Consider the following 24,404-nt stretch of genomic DNA (forward strand, 5'->3'; position numbering starts at 1 on the left):
ATTTTGTCTGGGGATGGACCAGGGAGATGGCGCTGGCGAGCGCCTTTGTTCCCCACCAAACTGAGCTCTGTCGTCTGGGGGCTCAGCAGCTCTCCCTCCCTTTGTCCTCCAGCCTTCCCGCTTTCTGAGCAGAGCTGTTAACTTATGACCTCCCAGACGCTAAGTCGAGCTTGCTGTCGGAACACAGTCCGTCCGGCCCCTCCGCTTTTGCCAGCCAGACTCGGGGGCTCTGCTTGGCCGGCGAGCCGCCCCTCCGCCCCGGCTCCCTCCCGCCAGTCCGTGGAGCGCGCACCGCCTCGCCGCCCTTCCTACCCTCTTCCGTGGGCCTCCCGTCTGCGCTTGGCTCCGGAGACTGCGTTCCGCTAATCCTCTGGCGGTTTTCTGGGTTCTTTAGGCAGGTGTAGGTGGAATCTAAGTGATCAGCAGGACGCACGGTGAGCCCAGCGTCCTCCTATGCCGCCATCTTCCCTCCCTCCTTGTTCTTACAGGCTGGGTTCTTTAGAAACAGATGCCAAGGCAGAGTTTGGGGTACAAGACATTCATTGAGTAGTAACATGTGTCAAAGGCAGTGGCAGAAGCAGAATTAAGCAAAGGCTCTAAAGTCTCAATTCACAATTTCTTTAACTTTTTCTTATTCTGTCATGGTGGAAAAAAAGTATCATAGATTTGTGGGTTTATTAATTGCCACATTTACATACCTTTGTATCTTACCATTCTCCTCTGCAGACACTTAGATTTCTCTTACCCTGGGAGAAGTCCATACATCTATCTGTTCATATTCCATATTCTAATACATTCTTTACTATCATTTTCTTAGTGCTTCAATTCTATCCTCTGTATAATTTATTGAAATTCCTTCATATGTAACATGATACTAATCTGTGCCATGACCACAGCATATAGATTTTAGCAGATCATATATTGATTTTAGCAGATCATATATTTAATAAGATTGGTGAACTCTCATGTGAAATATGAATAAATTGTACTATTTTTCAGTTGTACTCAACTCTACTTTTTTTAGTTTCATTTTGGAGACAGATACTATAAGAACTCTAGCTGCAGAGAAGCACAAAGGAATGACATTTTAGAACACACTGAGTGCTAAAGTAGTGTTGGACTGTTTCAAAGAAGAAACAAACAACTCACTCACATTAAGATTCTTAAAAGCATCACCCAAGACAATCTTTCCTCCATACTTGAGTCAAAGGTCTAGTTTAAAAACAACAAAATCTGGGCCACCTGGGTGGTTCGGTTGGTTGACAATCTGACTCTTGACTTTGGCTCAGGTCATGAGCCCCAGGTTGTGGGGTAAGGCCAATGTCAAGCTTAGCACTGAGAGTGGAGCCTGCTTAAGATATTCTCATTCTCTCTCTTTCTCATTCTCTTCTGCCATCCCTCCCTCTCTCTGCTCATGCTCTCTCTAAAACTAAAAATAAATTAACAAAATCCTAAATATTTTACCCAGATATTTATCACCTAGTAAAAGTAAAACTTGGCTTTCATACTGTAAACCCAGGTTGCAACTCATTCTTACCCACATGGTAATTGCTAGTCTTCATAATTCAGAATTTTCTCCTCATTTCTGAAATAGGAAACTAATTTTATGGAGTAGAAAAGGAAGATTCTATTTCAAGAACATTATATAAAATTAAATTGTAGAAGTTTGGAAAGGAGTTATTTTATCCATAAAATTGTTGATCTGTTCAATCTTTCTTCTACTGCCCATAGATTCTTGTAGGATTGGAAATTGACAAGCCTATAATCAGAATATCTTCTATTATATTTTTCCTTTTATTTTTTTTTTTAGTATGTCACATTTCAATGTTGCATTTAAGTGGTCTTGGTGGGCTTCCTTTAACTGTTCCTATTTTTAAAGTAACGATTATACTTTTCTCCAATGGAGATATCGTTTTTTGCATATTTTTCATATGTTTTATTAGATTAAGGAAGTATCCTTTAAACAATACACATAAGCCAATTATAATGTTATACACTAGAAATAACTTCTACAAAGTATTTTTTAAAAGATACTACATGCAACAGTAAAAAAACCTAACAAAAATATGTAAGATCTCTGGGAAAAATTATAAGAATTATAAAGAATAACTATACAGATGGCATATTAAAGGATACTTATTAGTATAACTTACTATTGTATGGATTCCAAATGTTCTATAAATTCAATGTGATTCCAATAAAAGTCTCAATAGGAATTTTCATAAAAACTTAATTCAAAAATTCTACAAATATTAATGGCCAAGAATATCAAAGCCATTTCTAAAAAATAAATATTCTTATTATAATATCATACATACTATAAATCTATAGTAACCAATACAGGATGGTATTAAAACAGAATTAGCTAGTGGAACAGAATAAGGATCTCAGAAATAGAATGAACCCATACTAATACAGGTGGTGGATCTTTAATATACAATAGGAATAGCACAGTAAGTTATATCAGTGGAAAGGAGTGATAATGTAATAAATACGCTGAAAAAAATGCTTGTCTAAGTAGAAAATTAAAACTGGGCCTTATGATTTATCAAACACCAAAGAAAAAATAGAAACTAGTGGTTAATATCTTAATTTTTTATTTACTGAAGGAAATCAAACAACTCCATGGACATTAACTCTAAGAGAAAATTTTAATAAAATCTAAGAATTAATTATTAACTTCTACTCATCAATAACTTTCCACCTTGATATTGGAAAGACAAGTTATATACTGGGAGAACATATCTGCTGAGTAAAGTTAGGGTCACCTGGGGGCTCAGTTAAACATCCAACTCTTGATATTGGCTCAGGTTGTGACCTCATGGTCAGGAGATAAAGCCCTAAGTCAGTTTTCATGCTGAGCATGGAGCCTGCCTGGGATTCTCTCTGCCCCTCCCCTGCTCGTGCTCTCTCAAAATAAACATGAAGAAAAAAATTTAGAATCTGTGACATGATTTCCTAAAAATCATAGAAGCAATCTAGAAGTCTGAAAAGCATATGAATAGCCATTTTATAGATTAATATTATATTACTAATGTTAGTATCTGGCTAATAAATTCTTTAGCCCTATTAATGATCAGAAAATTACTTATCAGGACCACACAGTAAAACATAATTTAATACACACTCAATTGGTAAACATTAATACATGCAGTAACATGAGTGAATCTCATAAATATACAGTGAAACCATACATATACTAGAGAATTCTGTGTAAAGTTCAAGGTGATATAAAACTAACACCAGTTTATAGAACACAGACCAGCAGTTACCAACAGGTAACTCCCAACAGGTGCCCTCCTCAATGCCCATCACTCGCCTTCCTCTCTTCCCCACCCCCCATCATCCCTCAGCTTATTCTCAGTATTTAAGAGTCTCTTATGGTTTGTCTCCTTCCCTCTCTGTAACTTTTTTTCCCCCTCCTTCCCCGGTCTTCTGTTGAGTTTCTCAGGATCCACATATGAGTGAAAGAAAACATATGGTATCTGTCTTTCTCTGCCTGACTTATTTCACTTAGCATAACACTCTCCAGTTCAATCTACGTTGCTACCAGTTTATTGTTTTTATTTATTTTTACTTAATTCTGTAAGAGCATGCACGCACATGAGAGAGAGAGAGAGAGAGAGAGAGAGAGACAGAGAGAGAGAGAGTGTGCAGAGAGGGAGAGAGACACAGAATCTGAAGTGGGCTCCAGGCTCCGAGATGTCAGCCCAGAGCCCGACATGGGTCTTGAACCCATAAACCATAACATCACAACCTGAGCCAAAGTCGGAGGCTTAACCAACAACCACCCAGGTGCTCCTAAAGGCAGTTTAAAAAGCCAACTTTTAAAATGATTTTTTATCAATAGATAACTAAATCCCCCACATACATAATAGAACAAGAAACAATCTAATTTCAACATGACTGAAAAAAAAACCATATATTACTTCTGGCCATTTATTATTTTTTGGTATGGTATTATACACATACAGTGAAGTGCATGGATCTTAAAGATACAGTTCAATGAAATGTGACAAATATACCCACCGGTAAAACCTATAACCCAGTTATACAGCATTTCATAAAAAAGGATCTTTCCTGAGTTGATCATTCCATACTCAATTTATCAAAAATAAAATTTTAAATAAGTGAACCTCAGAGGTAAATGGGATGTCAAACTTGTGTCACTTAATATCCCCTTGGATTATGGGCAGGCAAAAACAAACAAACAAACAAACAAACAAACAAACCAAGGAGCAGGGAAGTCATCTTAGCCTTCAACTTTTTCAGTGAGGAAAAATTCCAAATTCACATGGAAAAGGGTGTGGATACAGGAAGGGATGATATTCAAGGCCATTAATGTACATTTAATAAAAAGAATCTGAACCACTGTATCTTCTAGTATCAATTTCAGCCCATAATTCTTCACTTTCTTTTTTTTTTATTTTATAAATTTTTTTTTAACGTTTATTTATTTTTGAGACAGAGATGAGACAGAGCATGAATGGGGGAGGGTCAGAGAGAGGGAGACACAGAATCTGAAACAGGCTCCAGGCTCCGAGCTGTCAGCACAGAGCCCGACGCAGGGCTCGAACTCACGGACCGCGAGATCATGACCTGAGCTGAAGTCGGCCGCCCAACCTACTGAGCCACCCAGGCGCCCCATTTCTTCACTTTCTATTACATGATGCAACTCTGTGTCTTTAGTCATTCTAAACTTTCATGAGTAACAGGATGAGGTGAGGGATTTTTAAGGAAGTGATGAGTAAGATCTTATACCATAAATTAAAAGGGCTAGCAGCACAGCATGAAAAATCTCAATACACACACGAGAGGTTTCTACAACATAAGTTTCTTAAGACATTTTATCACTCTACTCCTGCCCCCCAAACACCAACCAAAATAAAAATAGAAAGCGAAGAAGTTTGTAGTATTTGGAGTCATCATCTATTATCATGTTAACACAATGTCCCCGGTGAGAGGTGATACCCTCCTCACATGGGGGATGGGGACAGAGGTGGGAGGAGTAGGCATGGTTTCCTTATTTGATAACAAACGGCTCCAGAAAAATCACTCCAAACTAAATATTGGGAATGCCACAAAGAAGACTGAAGTGTCTTCCATTTGGACATCTTAGATCTTGGTGATCTGCATCTGGGACTCAATGACCAGAAGAAATATGAAAATAGGACAGGGATATAAAAGCAGGAAGAATGAAGGGGGAAACCTACATGACTGTGTTACCTATAGAAAGCATGAGGGACAAGTGGGTGTTGCAGAAAGTACCTGGGGTTGGGTCATCTTGCTAATATCTTCACCAAGAAGGCTGCTTACCAAATGAAGGAAAGGAATAGGGTGGATTTCTCTGGCAGGAGCTAATGGGAGAACAGGCTTAAAAGGAGCTAGTTCAGTCACACCATCCATGTATATAGTGGGAAGACCACAGCATAGAGTCCTTCCTTAACACTTATATAAACACTCTCTTCCCAGAAGAACACCAACACTAAATACCTTTTTTACTCAGTGGGAATCAATGTTTCATCAGTTGTAGGTAGACCAACAAGAAACTGAACAAACAGCTAATAGGAAAAAACATGGTTGTCCTTACCTAGCACCCTGTACCTGTCATGAACAAAGAAAAGGTCTCAGAAACAGACTATATACGCCATTCATTCCATATGCCAGTAGTTGTGAATCATCACAGTAAATGCCTTCCCCAAGCCTCCAGATCTACCAAGCAGATGCCCAGTCTACACTAATGAGGACCTGAAGATACTTAAATAGATCAGAGTTTCAACTGGTACTAGACCAGAAAGAAAATAGTAAACCCTGACTGGTTCTTATGAGAGATATCAGGTTGTTATTAAGAGAAAATGGATTCCCAGAGCACATTTAAAACAATGATGTGAAATATAAAACCACCTTAATGAGTTTAAAATGCTTAATAGTGCCCTCAGTCAACAGTGAGTTTAGTAGTACTTTCCTCTTAAGGATTTAGGGGTATATACTTGGGAAATTATCATGTCAAGTTCTCCAAGACTATTAGACACTATATCTAAAATGATACCACAATCCAGTTTCAAGGTATCATCATGGCCCCCTGTTAGCATGGCAGAGTATGGAGACTAGTTGATAAATGAAATTATGATTCAAGTCTAGCTCATGGGAAACTCAGTGACCCAGTGGATACACTGTTCCCAGGCCTGACTTTCTAACTGTGAGAGACTCAGTGATAGCTGGCACAACACTAACAGATTCCTTAACCTGTGCGGTTAAGACCTATCTAGAGGGGAAGGCAAATTGCAATCTCCTCCATTGTATTAGTTTGCCAGAGCTGCCATAACAAAATACCACAGGCCACATGGCTAAAACAACAGAAATTTAGTTTCCAGAACTGTAAGAAAATAAATATCCAAGATCAAAGTGTTGCCAGGTTTATTTCTCCTGAGGCAAGGACATCAGTCACAATTAGGGCACACCCTAATGACCTCATTTTAACTTAATTATCTCTTTAAATGTCCTATCTCCAAATATAGTCCCATTCTGAGGCACTGGTGGTTAGGGCTTCAACACGTGAATGGGGGTGGGGGGACATAATTCAGTCCATAACATCCTCCATGACTAAACTAGTAAATCAAAAATATATGGCCAATTAATATCCAACAAAACAGGTGAGCAAATACAATGGTGAAAGGGTAGTCTCTTCAATAAGTGGTATTGGAAAAATGGATCCACCTGTAAAAGAATGAAACTGGACCTTTACATCATGCACAAAAATCAACTCAAAGTGGATTAAAGACATGAAACCATAAACCTCCTCAAAGTAAATATGGACAGTAAGCTTCTTGACATTGGCCTTGGTAATGGCCTTTTTTTTCTTTTTTGGATTTGACACCAAAAGCAAAGGCAACAAAAGCAAAGATAGTCAAGTGGTACTATATCAAACTACAAAGTTTTTTCATAGCCAAAGAAACTGTCAATGAAATGAAACGACAATGTATGGAATGGGAGGAAATATTTGCAAACCACATTTCTGATACAACGTTATCAGAAATACACAATGAAGGGGCGCCTGGGTGGCTCAGTCGGTTGAGCGTCCGACTTCAGCTCAGGTCATGATCTCACAGTTCGTGAGTTCGAGCCCCACATTGGGCCCTGTGCTGACAGCTCAGAGCCTGGAGCCTGCTTCAGATTCTGTGTCTCCCTCTCTCTGCCCCTCCCCCACTCATGCTCTGTCTCTCTGTCTCTCAAAAATGAATGTTAAAAAAAATTTAAAAAAAAAGAAATACACAATGAAATCATACAACACAATAGCAAAAACCCAACTTTTAAAAATAGAAAGGACCTACATAGACTTTTTCTAAAGAGATACAAATGGCCAATGGGTACATACAGAGGTGCTCAACATCCCTAATCATCAGGGAAATGTACATCAAAATACATCACCTCACATTTGTTTTTATGCCTATTATCAAAAAGACGAGCAATAACATCAGAAGGGGGGGGGTAAAATAGGGAATAATGTTATGAGCACTGAGTGAATCATACTGTACATCTGAAACACATAACAGTGTATGTTAACTATACTAGAATTTTAAAAAAAGACAATAACAAATACTGGTGAGGATGTGGGGGGAAAAAAGGAACTTCTGTACACTGTTGGTAGGAATGTAAACTGGTACAGCCACATGGAGAACAGTATGGACGTTCAAGAAATTTAAAACAAACCTACCATGACCCAGTAATTCCACCTTTATGTATATATCCAAAGGAAACAAAACCATTATCTCAAAGAGGTATCTGTATTTTCATGTTCATTGCGGTATTCACAGTAACCAAAACAGAACTATCCTAAATGTTCACTGGACAAATGGATAAAGAAAATATAGTACGTATTCCCAATGGAGTATCATTGTGAAAACATGGGTGGATATTGAGGGCATTATGCTAAGTGAAATAAGTCAGACAGAAAAACATTAAGTACCATATGATCTCACTTACATGTGGAATCTAAGAAGCAAAATCTGAGCTCATGGTTAAAGGGAACGGACTGGTGATTGCCTAAGGCAAGAGATGGGTGAAACGGATGAAGGGGGTCAAAATGTACCAATTTCTAGCTATAAAATAAATCATGAGGATGTAATGTACAGTACAGGGACTAGAATTAATAACGCTGTATTGCTTATTTGAAAGTAGCTAGGAAAATAGATCTTGAAAGTTCTCATCACTAGAAACAAATTTTTTAACTATATGGTGACAGATGTTAACTGGACTTATTATGTTGATCATTTTGCAATATATACAAATATCGAATCACTACCTTGTACACCTGAAACTAACATTATGTCAATTATACCTCGTTGAAAATATGAACAATATGCTAACTCCTCAAATTCTTTGATTATCTCAAGGGAAGGAACTATAATTTACTTAACCATATTGTAGAGAACTCACAGTCAATAGGAAATAATTTATAGATTGTAAATTTTCCATGCCTTAAAGAGAAAAAGCAACCTCTAATCTTTATACCTCCTGAACTTGGCAAAAGCATGAACATCAGCATTAGAAGTAAACGTGTCAATCATTTGTTTTGTGCTGTGTGGAGTACACACAGGCATGTTATGAAGCAGGCCCATGATCAGCCTGGGCTCAAAAGAACAACTTGGGTTCTGTTCACTTCAGAAATGCCTGAGACCACTCCAGAAAAGCCAGAGTATGGTCATCCATAAGACATGATCATGCTTATTTTGGGTTTTCAAATCTAGCCTGTATCAGAGACCCTGGATGTGGCAAGATGTGTTAGTCATGTAGTTTTCCATCTGGTTTCTCACTGATGTGACTCCCAAGTTGATAAAGTGTTCACACCCATTGGTTGCTACCCAGAATGAAAAGGATGTCTGGATTTCTCATTTCTAACCACAATATTGTTATACTCCAACATTAAATTTACAGTTTACCTAAAATTTTTGAAAACTTGTATGTGACAGGTAGGGTTTTTTAAAGGATGCTTTTAAGACTAAAAAAGCTAACAATTTTTAGTTGGAGACTCATAGCAGTTCATCAAGTGACATTCATCATGTTCCATAACTTGCCCATGCTTATTCTTATCAAAATTCTCAACTCAAAATCTCTATCTTTAATGACAATTACAAAATACGTATTGAAGTGCTTCTGAGAATTAGATGGAACAGATCTGTTTAAAATGGAAGCTGAAGAAAAGGTATCCGAGACAAAAATTTTATTGCAGTAATTCATTTTTCCTTTTTTCTTATGGCAGGAACCTGATTTCCACTGTTTAACAACGCTATAGATTTTACATGTACGTGTTTTCATCGATGTATTGTTGCAATTTATTGAATACCTATGTTAGTGAACACCCATCAAAGGCCAAGGCTTGAGATGATGTTATTTAGCATTATAGGACATTATGTCTACCTCTTCCAGTCTGTGGGTTTATCTGGTGTCCTTAGCACTCAGCAGTTTCCAGAAGAGCTCTTTTTCCTTTCTGATGACTTTGTTCCAAAGCTTATCAGTAGAATAAAAGCAGCACAAGATAAATAAGTTAAATTGAAAACTTGAGGCATTATATTAGGAAATTGAGAAGGCACATAACTCTATGCATTTTGGTGAGTTTGACAATACAAATCTTTTTAGTGGTAATGGAAAATTCTTTTTTGGGATAGCCATTATCATGATTTTTTTTTATGCTCAAATGGACTTATTTATATGGACTCAGTCAAGTGTTCACACTGACTCAAGTACTGGTTTTGCCAACAAAGCTTTAAAATATACTGCCTTAAAATGCATTCGTTCTTGCTGCTTCTGTTATACATATTCTTCATGGGGGTCTCGGATTCTGCTTCTTGCCAACTCTTCGAAGTCCCACATATCCATATTAACCTCAAATGTCAATACTTCCTGGATGTGCAACATTGTGTAACTTAAGCTCTCTCACACTCAGGTTCTCTGTCCATACAACAGTTATCATAATACTACTTCCCTCAGTAGATGTCAAGAAGGATTAAATGAGAAAGTGCAAATCAGTTTGAGTGTTCAGTAACTTCCTTAGTGATGGCACAGCAAATGATGAATGGCTTTTACCCAAAGAAATGTTTACTAGTCTGAAGAACTCTGAGGAAATGCTAATAACTGCACTTGATGTTTCAGGAAATAATAGATCTTTTGGTGAAAGACCTCTACAAAATATTACCTGTGTAGTTTACCTGATTCTAGGTCATTCCACAATCAACACATATTAAAAGTCATGAAGGAAAAGAAATTATCACAAAACCAATCACTGAATTTTAATTACAAGATAACCAGGGCATCCCTTTTGCAGTTACTATTAAAATCTACAACATGTATTTCAGGAACGTTAAATCTGGTCATAGTGGTTACAAGGATAGTGCTTAATGTGTGACTTTTATTTTTTTATTTTTTTAAGAATTTTAAATTTTTTTAATTTTTTTTTTTTTTTTTTTTTTTTTTTTTTTTTTTTAAGGAGAGAGAGACAGAGCATGAGCTGGGGAGGAGCAGAGAGAGAGGGAGACACAGTATGCGAAGCAGTCTCCAGGCTCTGAGCTGCCAGCACAGAGCCCAACGTGGGGCTCAAACTCACGAGCCATGAGATCATGACCTGAGCCGAAGTCGGATGCTCAACCGACTGAGCCACCCAGGCGCCCCTAATATGTGACTTTTAAACTTATCACTAACAGTGGAAAGAATAGAACATTTGGATTACTTAGGCTCCAGCTCCAGCTTCTTTGCTGGCCAGATCTCTGGTTATAAACAAATCCCTTATCCTCTCTAATCTCCAATGTCCTCATGTGTACTATAAGCACAACACCTTGTGAGTATATTTATGACACAAAAAAATCTGTGGGTTTCCACCATGATGCTGCTGGGGAGTCCTGCCCTCTCCATATCTATACTATTATCCCTTATTCTGCCTCTGTAGCTAACTTGTTTATTTCTGACCATTTCTCTATGCCTGTTTCTATGTTTAATCTGTCTCTGACTCCAAACCTGTTCTTTCCCTGGGTGGAAGGTCTTCCCTGACTCTCCTACACCTACAAACTGGCTCAAAAATCTAATCCCAAATATAATGACTTGAAGTTAAGCTAAATACAGGTACCTTCTCTCTCTTCTATCAATGTAATGTAAGGTTTCCTTCTTTTCTACATAAGGGAGTAAATTCCCATCTTAATTTTTTCAAGATCAAATTCCCATCCGAAATCTTTGAATTATTTCTGGATTATTGTAAGTTTCTTAAAATAAAAACATTACATAGAAGCTGCTTTTTGGGAAGTGAAAAAATTCTGGAGTCGCTTAGGGAATAGAGAAATTCACTGAAGTTCATGCTAGTTCTGTGGGAAACATGTCCTGCCAATTGAAAGAAAGTTTACATTATGTTATAGTTTGGCATAAAAGGGATTTCTGATGATCGAACTGGCATTTGAAAAATGGATTTATGTTCTTTGATGTCCAACTAAAAGGGTAAAATCTTATTACATAGTCTCTATACAGACTTAAGTATATGTAACTATAGTCACATAAATTCCTCAGGAGGAGAAAATTCTGGGATGAGTTTAGAAACTAAAATAGATTTGCTCACTCAAATCCGGAACAGGAGCATATCATGATGGCAAATGGGTCATTTGTGACATAATCATCCAAAGACCTTAGGTTTTCCAAAAAGCACGCCACATTTATAGTGCACCTATTACAAAATAGTTTCAGCCAATGTAACCGATTCCCCTCAAAATAACATTTGCCTTTCCCTTTTAAAGGAAATACCTTCTTGATCATTAATGGGTCATCTAAGCCTCTGTTAATTCCCTGTTAGCTGGAAGTCCAAAGACCCATACTCCCTAAGGAGCAATCCAGAGATGAAAGGGCCTAAATATATTGGTTCCTTAGATGCTCATCTTTGATACACAATGGAAGACTGACCAGGTTATACGTTGTAAAATAGAAACAACTAAAATGATGAGTTGGCACCAAACCAATAGAAACCTCATTCACATTTAAAGCCAATGCTTGTACATTTTGGCTGTGGCAACACCACTTACCATCTAGCACATTCTCGCAATTCTGATTACAGATAACTCATTTATGTGCCCTGACACCCAAACGTTCTCTACCAATGTTCAAAAACTAGAGGTTATGGTGGGATGGGGGGGAAACATGGGCAGTATATGCATGTCTATTATCAAACCAGTGGAGATTTACCGAGAATTTATCACACGCCTAACCTTGTATTATGTGAAACAGCAAAAACATAGAAGGCATCTTCCCTTCCCAACTTGGTAGTTTAACCTACTTGTGCAAACAAGATCTACATTCATCAAATTACTAAGAAATACGAAATAATATATAAAATATAAAATGATGAAGAAAGATCTCATGGTTACCCTATATATGTACAAAGCCATTACTGTATGTCAGGTACTGTACTATAGCATTTAAACCCATTGTGTAATGTATACAATAATTTGCTTACTTGCACATTTTGCAACTAAAGAAACGTCTCCAAGTTTACACCACTAGTATGAAGTAGACTCAAGATATGTACCTGTTCTGTCTCATAAGATTATACCTTTAAGTATTATAATTTTTAGGATTATGGAAGAATCCAAAAGAAATGATAAAATAGAGAAATGTACAGGGCACCTGGGTGGCTCAGTCAGTTAAATGTCCGACTTTGGCTCAGGTCAGATCTCATGGCTGGTGACTTGATTCCCACGATGGGCTCTGCGCTGACAGCTTGGAGCCTGGAGCCTGCTTCAGATTCTGTGTCTCCTCCTCTTTCTGCCCCTCCCCCACTCATGCTCTGTCTCTTTCTCAAAAAAAAACATTAAAAAAAATTAGAGAAATGTGTGAAATACATTCTGCTAATGTGCATGTTGTGTATGTGTGTGCATGTAGGTACATACATGCAGGGTGTCTTGCCATCAATGTTATGGTTAGATGGCAAAATCAGGGATTGCCTGGAGTTCTTTCATCTCCAAAGCACCAAGGACCTCCTTTGTCAGGAATCCTGGGAAAACTAGTCCCAAGAAATTTAAAAATGTGTTTAGTGTTTGCCAACATGAGTGTCTCAATGCACAGATCCATGGGAACCCTGGTAGCTCTGTCAGAAGCCCAGGAAGAACAAAAGCTCAAAACATCCCCAGGTCATTTCCACCGTCAAGTTACCGTATCTTCACCCACAGTTAATTCAATACTAAAGAATATTTACTAGTATTTACTTGGTGCTACAACCATCTTGTTCCTCCCAAACACACCCCAAAAAGCAACAGTGGTCTCCTTCCTCTTCTGCAGGATTCTACTGATCCACACAACTGGTCTCAGTCCCAGAGAGCTATCCATTACTTAAATATTCTTCCATCCAAGCCCTGAATTCCCACCTTCCTGAGAGAACACTTTACCTTGTTCTGGTGAATGTGGTTGCTAGTTCTAGGATGAGAGTCAATGGATGTCCTAACCTGCCTCATGTCCATGGCCACCACAAGTAAGGCAGCTGAATGCAGCCTTAACAACCTCACTGAATAATCAAGATTCACCTGCCACTCTCACAAACTAAAGCTGAAATGTTTTCATTTGAAAATCTTAGGAAACAAGAGGTGGAAGGGGGCTGGAAAAAAAACAGATCATAAGCATCTGCCAAATGTATGATGATGACATGGACATTTATTTCCCTTGTTTTAAAAATAAAAACTTAAAACTCAAGTGACCAATTACTTTGTGACTCAGGCACCTCAACGTCAAGAACCGTTTGGCCAAAAATGATGCTTGCACCTGATGGGGGAAGCAAAGCAGGATTCTCCTCCTTTGTACATCTGATGAAATGGGAGAAAATTGATGGGACTAGCAATCACAAAGGGGCCCTTGAGAGCTGATGAGACAATTTAACCATCTGCCCTCCAGGCAGGTCTGCAGCAAGATCTGTATGTTGTGCAACTATTTAGGAAAATACTGAAAATATAGTTAACCTTCAGGGATTCCATCTATTTGACATCCATCATCTATAGGTTTTAAAAACTCACTCCTTTTTTTCCATCTCAAGATTTCTTTTTTCCTATGCAGTCCCTTTACCCAATTATTGCAATGGTTGAAAGACTAAGGTATTTAGATTCATTGGAACTCTAAAATAAGAATTCTGCTGAAGAGAAATTCCTGTTAAAGTTATTAAGGTAAAATTCATTTCCCCAGTTCTTCAAATATCCAGATGTTTGGCATCCTGTAAGGAAGAAACATCACAATAACTGCCTACATTTTTCCCTAAATAACACATCCCTTATTTAACCCATTCAAATAAAGGTTACCTGTCAAAATCTGAGACCCAAACTTTTCAAGATATCAGAGTCTGAGGTTAGAATGACTACTTCCTTAGGGAAAAAGAATATATAACCCTTGACAATAGGAGGCTTACCAAGCAATTCCTCCTCATTCAGAATGTTATAGTCCCCCAGGTAGTTAACTTTTTTTTTTTTTTTTAACCAATGGAGAGTGTAACTGAAGACAGGAAATGGTAGATTTTCATCCTCTTACATTAAACAGTTTGATATTGTCTCAAAATTATTAATTGGCATGATTTTCGTAATTTAAAAAGTAAGCACAATAAAAAAGTGATAGCTTTCTTTAGAGGTTTCCATTAACTATGATAATCATCAAGGACGACTAATGACTGATCTAATCATCTGGCGCAATGACAAACTGGATCAGATTATATCTCAAGTCCACTTGATAGATAATAGCCAGGAATAGGACATCACCTAGCAGAGATTAGCTCCATCTTTAACCCACAGGCCCCAACCCTATCCTGGTCTTAACCCCATCTCAATCAGGGCAGGACCCTTTTAGGAACATCCAACTTGTGGGTGTCAATTGTATAATGCTACCATTAGCTTATATGTGTTGAGCTTGGAGAAGCCCTGTATTCTTGCACACCCACTGAACCATAGCCTTCTCTATATCCCTATTCTTTCCTTCTTGACTTGTCTTCTGCCATACTTCCTGTTTAGCCCTTCAGTTCCCTGCTAAGAATATATTTTTTCTCTGAAAGCCAGAGTCTGTGTCTCAATAACCTATAAATACTCTTAGCAAACCCCTCCCTGGCAAGTCAGACTTTATGGTAACCTGCTCTTGGTTGCCTTTTAGTCTAGAATATTTCGTCTCATCTGATTTTGAATACTATATATACATATACTCTAAGCCTGCAGCATCCACCAGTTATAAACTCTTGAAAAAATATCACTACCTCAGTGAAGTCCAGGTTGTTTATGCTACTTTGCACATGGTATTTTTGGAATACTTTAAAGGCCAAATCAATGCCAATATCATTTCCATACTCTGCTCCACGTCCTTCCTATTTTGTTTCATTTATCACCAGCCTACATACATGTGTAAAGAAGTTAGGTGACCACAAGATCAGAAAAGGAGATAGTAACAGGAACAAAGAAAAACTTTGGTTTAAAATATCCAAATTTAATCTGCCTTATGTAAACATAATTAAAAATATTCTTTTATAACAAAATACTTCAGCACTATGATAGGCTTAGACTGTAAAGACCAGCCATATCACTAAGCCTGTCCCTCTAAGCCTGTCTCATTTGGTGCTGCTAGCCACCCATCCTCACTTACCAAAGACACAGATGACTTTGGAAGATCCGCAGCACATCCATCTATGAGTGGCTGTTGGAAGTTCTAAATAAGTAACTTCCCCATCTATAGATTAGGGATTGCTTCTGGGGGCTTTTAACAAGCAGTGAACATGAAAATCACTTGTATAACCTGGATGTACATAGAAAAATGATCGGGGTTGCCCACTGCAGGCTGAGACCCTTTCATCCCTAGGTTCCCTTGCCAGCTAGCCTCTCGTTGGAGGTCTGGCCAGTGGAAAACACTGGTAAGAGATTGGTAAGATGGGAGAAGCCATAATAGGAACACCCATCCTTGCAGCTTTATTGCTTCTAAATTGGCATCCTAATGCTTAATTCAAAGTTCAGACGTCAGGACCCACCCTAAGGAGACAAATCACCATGGAAAACCAGTCTGCCTACATCTCATGAGCATCTCTGGATAATATCCTTGCAAATAGCTGTGTTGTCTCTGGCTCCAGCTCCTGCTGGACAGCCTCTAATTCTTTGATGTCAGCTTCCACAGTAAAATCTCCACTGAGGTTCTAGCTGCCTGGACAGTCCTAGCCTCTGGGCACTGCTATACCACCTCCTATTTGTCCTGCTCTTACTAATTCATCTCTGGGTGCCTTGTTTTGTCCTATTTTTCACATATTACTTCATTAAGTTTCTTCTATTTGAAACATTTAAAGTATATTCTATTTTCTTAGCCAGATCCTGATAAATAAAGCTTTTCTACAGAGATTTTTATTCAGGAGGCCTACAATGGGATCTGAGTTAAAAATCAGTGAATAAATCAACCTCCAGTTGATCTTCCTGCTCTAAATTATGAGTTATAATGAAGTTGTAATTTAATGGCCACTTACTGAGCCTTTACTATGTACCATACAATGTCCTATGCTGTTTAGGAAATACAGAAGTTTTAAATAAAATAGAAGAGAAATAAATGCCACCATTGACACTGATGTAGCTGTTTCCCTTAGAAAATGATCACCATTGACAGAAAGATTCTTCATGCATACCAGCTTCCAGTTAAAAATCCAGTTCATTTCTGGGGTGCCTGGGTGGCTCAGTCTGTTGAGCATGTGAGCACTTCGGCTCAGGTCATGAACTCCGGGTTCATGGGTTCAAGCCCTGCGTCGGGCTCTGTGCTGACTGCTCAGAGCCTGGATCCTGCTTCAGATTCTGTGTCTCCCCTTCTCTCTGCCCCTCTCCCACTCATGTTCTGTCTCTCTCATAAAATAAATAGATAGATAGATAGATAGATAAATAAATATTTTTAAAAATCCAGTTCATTTCCAACTCATTTCACATCTGTTCATTTCCAACTCATTTCACGTCTCAGTATAGGTCACTTGACCATGCTCCCTCCCTATTTATATGAAAGTTGGGGGTGGGGAGGTAAGGAAGGGGTGGTGGGGGGTGTGATTTCCTTAGGTTGGCCAACATCAAATAAGATCCCTTTTCTCACAGGTATTTTTAAACAACAAATTATATTCCTAATAAATTTAATCACCCACCAAAGGAAGAAACCAAAAAGTTTCTATGAATCTAGCATAGACTCCAAAAATAGAAAAAATACAAACACTCCTGGCCTTTAAAAATGCTGATTCAGTAACTTACATGGGACCCAGGCATATACATTTTGAAGAAGCACAATGGTTATTATGCTTCAAATCCCTACTTAAAATCCATCATACCCAATGACCTTTAAGCATCCTCCCATCTCTCAAATGGAATGACTTGAGGTGCCTGGATGACTCAGTCACTTGAGCGTCTGACTCTTGTCTCAGCTCAGGTTGTGATCTCATGGTCATTAGATCAAGCCACACATCAGACTCTAACCTGACCACGGAGCCTGCTTGGGATTCTCTCTCACCCTCTCTCTTCTGCCCATCCCCTGCTCACACACTCCATCTCAAAATAGACATTTTAAAAATAAAATAGAATGAGTTATGAGATTATAAACATTCATATAAGTCTACAATTCCATAATTATGAATAAAAAACAAATATCTTAGAATATAGGAAGTGTTTAATTCAAGAAAAGTACTGACAGTACACAATCAGTATTGAATTCCTTCCCTTACTACTCAAATCATACCCCAAATTTTGCTCCAGCCAGCATCTCAGATGGACATGACTCTTTACCTAATTTGATTCCTTGAGAATTAATCCTCTGGATTATTCTGCTGGTGAACATAGACTTAATCATTTATAAATTTATGAATGAACCTGTCAAAATTAGGAGATCTAATGAATCCCTAAATTTTTCATTTTTATCCCATCCTGCTTTTTACCAGTTGCATAAGAAGCTACACTATTTCTACTTGAGGATAAAGATTAATAACTTCAGCTAATCCCATAACCCACCCACTTTTTATCCTTCATTTACCAGTTGCATAAGAAGTTCAAAATGTCAAGATGGATGTTTGAGCTTCCACTTCACGGTGAGCACTGAATTTTTCTATGTCCCTTGGGTGCTTAAACTTATAAAGCAATATAGTCTAAACTTTCAGAAGAGGAAAACAAAATATTATGTCATTCTGCCATTTTTAAAGCCAGTAGTTTCTGGGTGATTGAGAAACCAAAGAATCACAGAAGCATTAGCTTACTATCTTACTACTTTTTCATCACAATGTGTTTCCTATTATGAAAACAGCATTATTTATTAATATGACCCTGTATTTTTCAGTAAGCCTATTGTTAGATTTGGCAAAAGGTAATAGGCAGAAATAAATGGAAATGTATATATGAATGACTATTCCAGAAATGATAAATCACTGTCCCCTCCATCATAGAAGGTATCCCATGTAATAAACTTGTCATTCCCTTTATCTGTTTTCAATGACCTATTCTAAGTAATTAGAATAGTGCCTGACACACAAGTATCACATTGAATGAATAAATGAGGAGGGCTCCATTTACATGGTTACTTGATATCTCATCAACTTACTATTCTATACTAGGACCCAGCAGCAAGCCACAAGCTATTATTTCTTAGAAGGGTGACAGCTACTTATACTCAATGAGAATAACCTAGCTCCAGGGTTTTTAGAATGATTTTCCCCCAATGGACCAGCTAGTAAACCAGCTTCATTAAGCATCTTGCTCCACCATAGACATTTGGAATATTATAGTATTAGTTCATAAGGCTGAATTGTAGAACTGTTTACATTGTATATCTTACATTTGGATGTGCTACTTTGAACTATTTACCATGCCTTTGACGGCTGTTGACTTTGAGTGTTTTCCAAATTAAAGAAGAATCTCCAATTGTAATACATGTTACGTTCATAGTCTAAAATGTTTCAAGAAGTACAGCGCCACAAATTGTTTTTCACATTAGAGAGAAACAAGGTCTCAAACCTTGCAAAGCAAAGCTGATTTCACGGATCAAACTCTTGGTGGCCACCCAAAGAGATACACTTTCATCCAACTCACAAGACAGCTTAAGCTACTGCAGATGGCAATGTCTAAGATAGTTCACGTGGCCAGTTTTAGCTCTGCCTTCCCATTGCCTCTTGGTTTATTCATGACAGAAGGAATGACATGGACAACCTGCAAAGAGGTCCTCAATATCCTTACAAGGCTCTAGCCTAAGGAAACTGCAGTCACTGCCTCTGCATTTCACCTGTAGAAATCCATATGATCCAGCCTATGTTTACCCCTATCCTTGCCTCCTGATGAAATTTAACAGTTCTGTGCTGCCCACTTTGTCCCATCTGCTGTAGTTATCTCAACAAATCCAGAATTACTACATGATAGACCAAGTCACCTTGAAATAGAAAATCCACCCAAATTTCCAGCATTCACATGCCTTAAGTGTGAAACTCTGTTCAATCTTTTTTGGAAGATGAATTTCCCTGTGAGATGGTTTTGGTGAGAGTTAACACAGCCCTCCTTAGCTCAATGTATCATTAGCACAATTTCTGTTTTCTCCAAGTCTCCAGTCTTCTACACCTTGTGAAAGTTAATAAAGGGAAACCTCACTAAAATGGAGTCAAGAAGCCATGAGGGACAGTTCTCATGCCCTACCACTCTGTCAATCACATATCCAACAGGAAGAGATAGACTTTGTAGTTAGATACTATTTTGTTACCCTAGCAGGAGGAAAGATTTCCTCCTTCCCCAGCAACAGCCCAGCCAACAAGGGATAGCCATAGCTCAACCACTGAGAGGCCAATGTACTTTAAACTGCCAGTTTACTCCATTGGACTTTTTGTTAATAACAACCCCTCCCAACCCACACTTTCCCTACAAAGGAGCATTCCTCTCCTTTATTTTCTGGATTTACCTATGGTTTTGCCATAGCTTGCTTCCCATGGATTGTAATTCTCTGCTCTTCCCAAATAACCTTTAAAAAAAAACCTGCCAGTTACTTTTCCAAAATGAGTTTAATAACCTTTACAATCACTTTTAGACAGACATTTTTAAAAAAAGAAAAAAAGTAATATTCTGCAATTTAACATTTCATTTTTAACTATGACCCACTTAGGGTCAGACACGGTTCAAGTTCTACCTTCAGGTCTCTACTTATGACTGAAGGAGATGTTTTGGTTTGTACAAGCTGGAAATAATCATTCTTTCCTTCTACCTACCTACTTAGCCCCAGACAAAATCCATAGAATCAAGCTTCCCTTTTGGCAATTAATTATCCCCAGATTTGCTTGCTATGCATTGATGGCCAACCATCTGACTGATGCATAACTAGGGAGTTTCCTGGAATTCAGGACTCTCACCACGAACACCAGGATCATCCTGGGAAAACTAGGTCAAAGTTGGAAACACTAGGTCCTATTCACCTTCTCAGCAGTGGTTTAGAAAATCTGACCCATTCTCACCACAAAATTGATCAGATAAACTCTACTTATGAACTTTACCAAGCAAGAGTAGCCAGATTCTGAAATACCTGGCATCATTTCTGAAGTGGTCCCTGCAAGTTTCATAGTTCATTCTAGTTAATTGAATAGAAGCTAGCCTTTCCTTTGTTTCCTGTTTTCACATTTAAGAAGTTTCTCTTTAGCTGGGCACCTGGGTGGCTCAGTCGGTTAAGCATCTGACTTCAACTCAGGTCATGATCTCGCCATTTGTTAGTTTGAGCCCCATGTAGGGCTCTGTGCTGACAGCTCAAAGCCTGGAGCCTGCTTCAGATTCTGTGTCTCCAGGTCTCTCTGCCCCTCCCCTGCACACACTTTCGCACTCTCTCAAACACTTAAAAAAAAAAAGTTTTTGTTTAGCTATTTACCTATAATAGCAAGTCTGTTTTTATGTGCTTAATTACTAGTGAAGTTAGCCTGTTTTGGTATTTGAATCAAGATGATCCAAACACAAATGGAGTTTCAGTTGTGGACACTAGTGTGCACTTTCCAGATCCCCAATTCAAGACAGAGACACTCATACCCCCACTGCTAGCTGTTATTGGCTATGGACAGTACACGGCGGAATCCACCTTTAGAAATTGACCGAGGGACCACAGATTTGTCTCATTAAACATCATACCACAATCCCAGGGGTAGCCCATAGGCAATAATTGACTAATGATAAATTCAAAGGTCCAGGCCCCTTGCCTCAGTTCAGGACAACTTAGCCTCAGCTGATCCTTTAGGGAGCTCTGGAACATGGGTGGTTCTTTAGCTTTGCAACTCTATCACAGTTCAACGTCTTTGCCTGATGTTTTCTTCACTTTCCTACACAGGTTGAGCCTACAAGCACTCCATAATGAAATTACTGCATGTGATTCTCCATCTCAGGAAGTGGCTTTTGATCAAGATCCACAGAGTGACTATTATATCTTCAGACTCTAAATACATGCATAAGTAAATGGCGGCCCAGATACTTGGGGGTGGGAGGTTGGTTAGAGATTATAAACACTTCCATCCACTTTATTCGTGACTTCCCATGAAAATCGTAAGATAGAGCAAAGTTGTAACATGCAAAACATAGCACAAATCATGCATTTACAGGTTTGTGCATTTGCATTAAGACAAAAAATCTTACTGCATAACCTATACTTTAGTTACCAGATACAAATCCAGCATGAAAATTATAAATTATTGCGTTTAAGTGGGACAACTATCCTACATTGCCCACTTGTCTCAACTTACACTTGTCTGGAAATTATTAAGTGTGCCCCTTTCATTCTCAGAAAGATCCCAATTTGGAAAATAAAAGGTATGATCACCTAGTGATAAAGAACTCTCCTTATTTTACAAATAAATGAGAGCTTTACATGATACAGGGGAGAGGTGGATCAGGAAAAATTAATGTGTACTGACCATCAAATCACAACAGTAATCTAAGAATCCCTCTCCACAAACATCAGCAAATGAAGACAAAGCAGCATAAACTCAGCGACTATTTCAGGATTAAAGATTTAGATACATCTTGAGCAAAGTTGGGGTCCCCTGCATGCCACTGATATTGCTTTAATAACAGAAAAACCTACCAGTTGCCTGTGATTTTAATAGCATTGGCAAGCTTTTATTTCAAGATCAACTACACCATTTGAAAGCTATTAATATGTCACCAGTATATTATAGTTACTTGTGAAGCTGTTTTTTAGAAGTTACAGGATACGCTGAATTTTTCCACAGAACTATTGATCCTTTTGGCTTTAAAATGACTGACTTTGATATTTAGCTTCATTAAATGCTCAAAGACAAAAAAATAAATTAATTTAAAAGAATAAATGCTCACAGACAGGAAAATTTTGTATCACTGAGGACAGGGGAAAAAAATCACAAAAATTACTATTCCTCAAAAGTGAATACAAATGAGTATCTAACATGTGATATCAAGACAGTTTTAGCTTTACTGACAATGCTAACAACTGGCCTAGAAGAGGGAGGAGTATGTGCTGGGGAAGAGGTAATCAGGGAACAAAACTGTCTTCAATTACCTCTACCTTTCTACCTGATGACCACCAATGAACAGTGGCTATTCAGTTATGTTTGCCACTGTGGAATATTGGAGAGCAACTGGGCAGATTAAGTCCATGAGCAAGGGCAGTGGGAAGAATAAAAATAGAGGGTTCTTTTTTTTTAACTAAAAAAAAAAAATACTCCAAGGGCACCTGGGTGGCTCAGTCCATTAAGCATCTGGCTCTTGACTTCAACTCAGGTCATGGTCTCACAGTTTGTGGGTTCAAGCCTCATTTCTGTCTCTGTGCTAGCAATGCAGGGCCTGCTTGGGATTCTCCATCTCTCCCTCTCTCTGCCTTTCCCCTGCTCACAGGCTCAGAATAAACTTAAGGGGAAAAAAAGACTCCAGTAAATAAATGGGGAAAGGGGAGAAATGCAAAGAGTTTCTAAAGCGTCATCTACCCCTGCAAATCAGACCCAAAAATGTTTGGCAGCTGTGAAGGAAGGGAGCGGTGAGGCTCCAGCTGAAGCTGACCCCAGTAGTGCCCAGCATTCAGCATGGACATCACAGAAAGCGTACTGTCCTCTTGTCCTCAAAAACCAAACCCAGGCAATGACTCTAGCATAATGGGGCAAGCCAGGAAGAGTAACATCTCAATGGATGAAAAGATCTGACTTTGTGATAATTACCATGAGAAATAAAGATGACACAGTCTGGAGGCATCGGAATTCCCTGAAGGAAAGACCCCCTAATATTTCTGATCGCAATGAAACCCAGAAGGAAAGCCTTTGCAAATCTTCATCTGGGATCCTTTGTCTAAACTTACATTTTCCACAAACTAGCAAAGTAGGAGTTTGAGCACCATTACGAGAATAATTGGGCACATAACAGTTCACTCTTTAGGAAATTGGAGAAAGTGTTAGTAAGCGCTGTCATCCAGTGAGACCGATGTGTCCATTCAAGTCTACCTGGCATCAGCTCAAAGAAGTTCCTTCAACCTGCCCACAGCCAGAGAGACCACACACACTGTACAGAAGAAAAGAGTCTAAAAGCTTGGCAAGGGACTTACTCAGTCATCGAGGCTAGCTCCTGCTGAGGCTGAGTCATCTTTTCAGAAGACCCACAAGAATTTCACTTATCATTTTTCTGAAATTATTTTAGACAAAATTTACAATTCAGTGAAAATAGCATCTGACTTAGTGGCATTACACTCGTACCTAAGTTCTCTGGCCCTTTTTTTTTGACAGGCTTTGGGACAAACTTTATGATATTAGCAGCTATTACATTATTACGATCATTTTCCCTGTTAACATAAGTACCTTTTAATCACTATGTAGCATGTTTCTATGTCCCATTGTGCTAAGCACTGTATGCATATCATCTTATTTAATTCTACGATGTAGCATCATCATCCTCATTGGCCATACAAGGCGACTGAGGAACAGAAAGTTAATTAATCTTCCTGAAGCCATATAAATAAGTGGATTTGCCAGAATTGAAACCAAGGCTACCTGCTCTCCAAGCTATTTTCCTTGTCTAATCTGATGATCTCATAGGTGTAAAACAGTTGTCATTCAGATGTTAGATATTAATATAATTACAGCAAATAAAAGTAAAAATACTGTATTCAAAATAGTACAGAAGAACCAAATGCCTAGCATTTATGAGTACAGTGGACCAGGCATTGGGCTGGATACATGTGATTGCCAACCTCATAACCTAATTCTTCATTACAACTTATTTAGTTACCAAATAGGGTACTTTGGAATAGAGAAGAGGAAAAGTAATAGGACCTTCCCATTTTCACACTGCTAAAGGGAGAGGTGAGAAAATGACATCAAACACAGCATTTCCTATCTTTCCTTTACATTATCAAGCATTAAAGTCTACTTTTGAGTGGCAACAAAATCCTCATAC

Source organism: Panthera onca, chromosome F2, assembly GCF_046562875.1.
Source record: "Panthera onca isolate mPanOnc1 chromosome F2, mPanOnc1 haplotype 2, whole genome shotgun sequence".
Taxonomy (NCBI): domain Eukaryota; kingdom Metazoa; phylum Chordata; class Mammalia; order Carnivora; family Felidae; genus Panthera; species Panthera onca.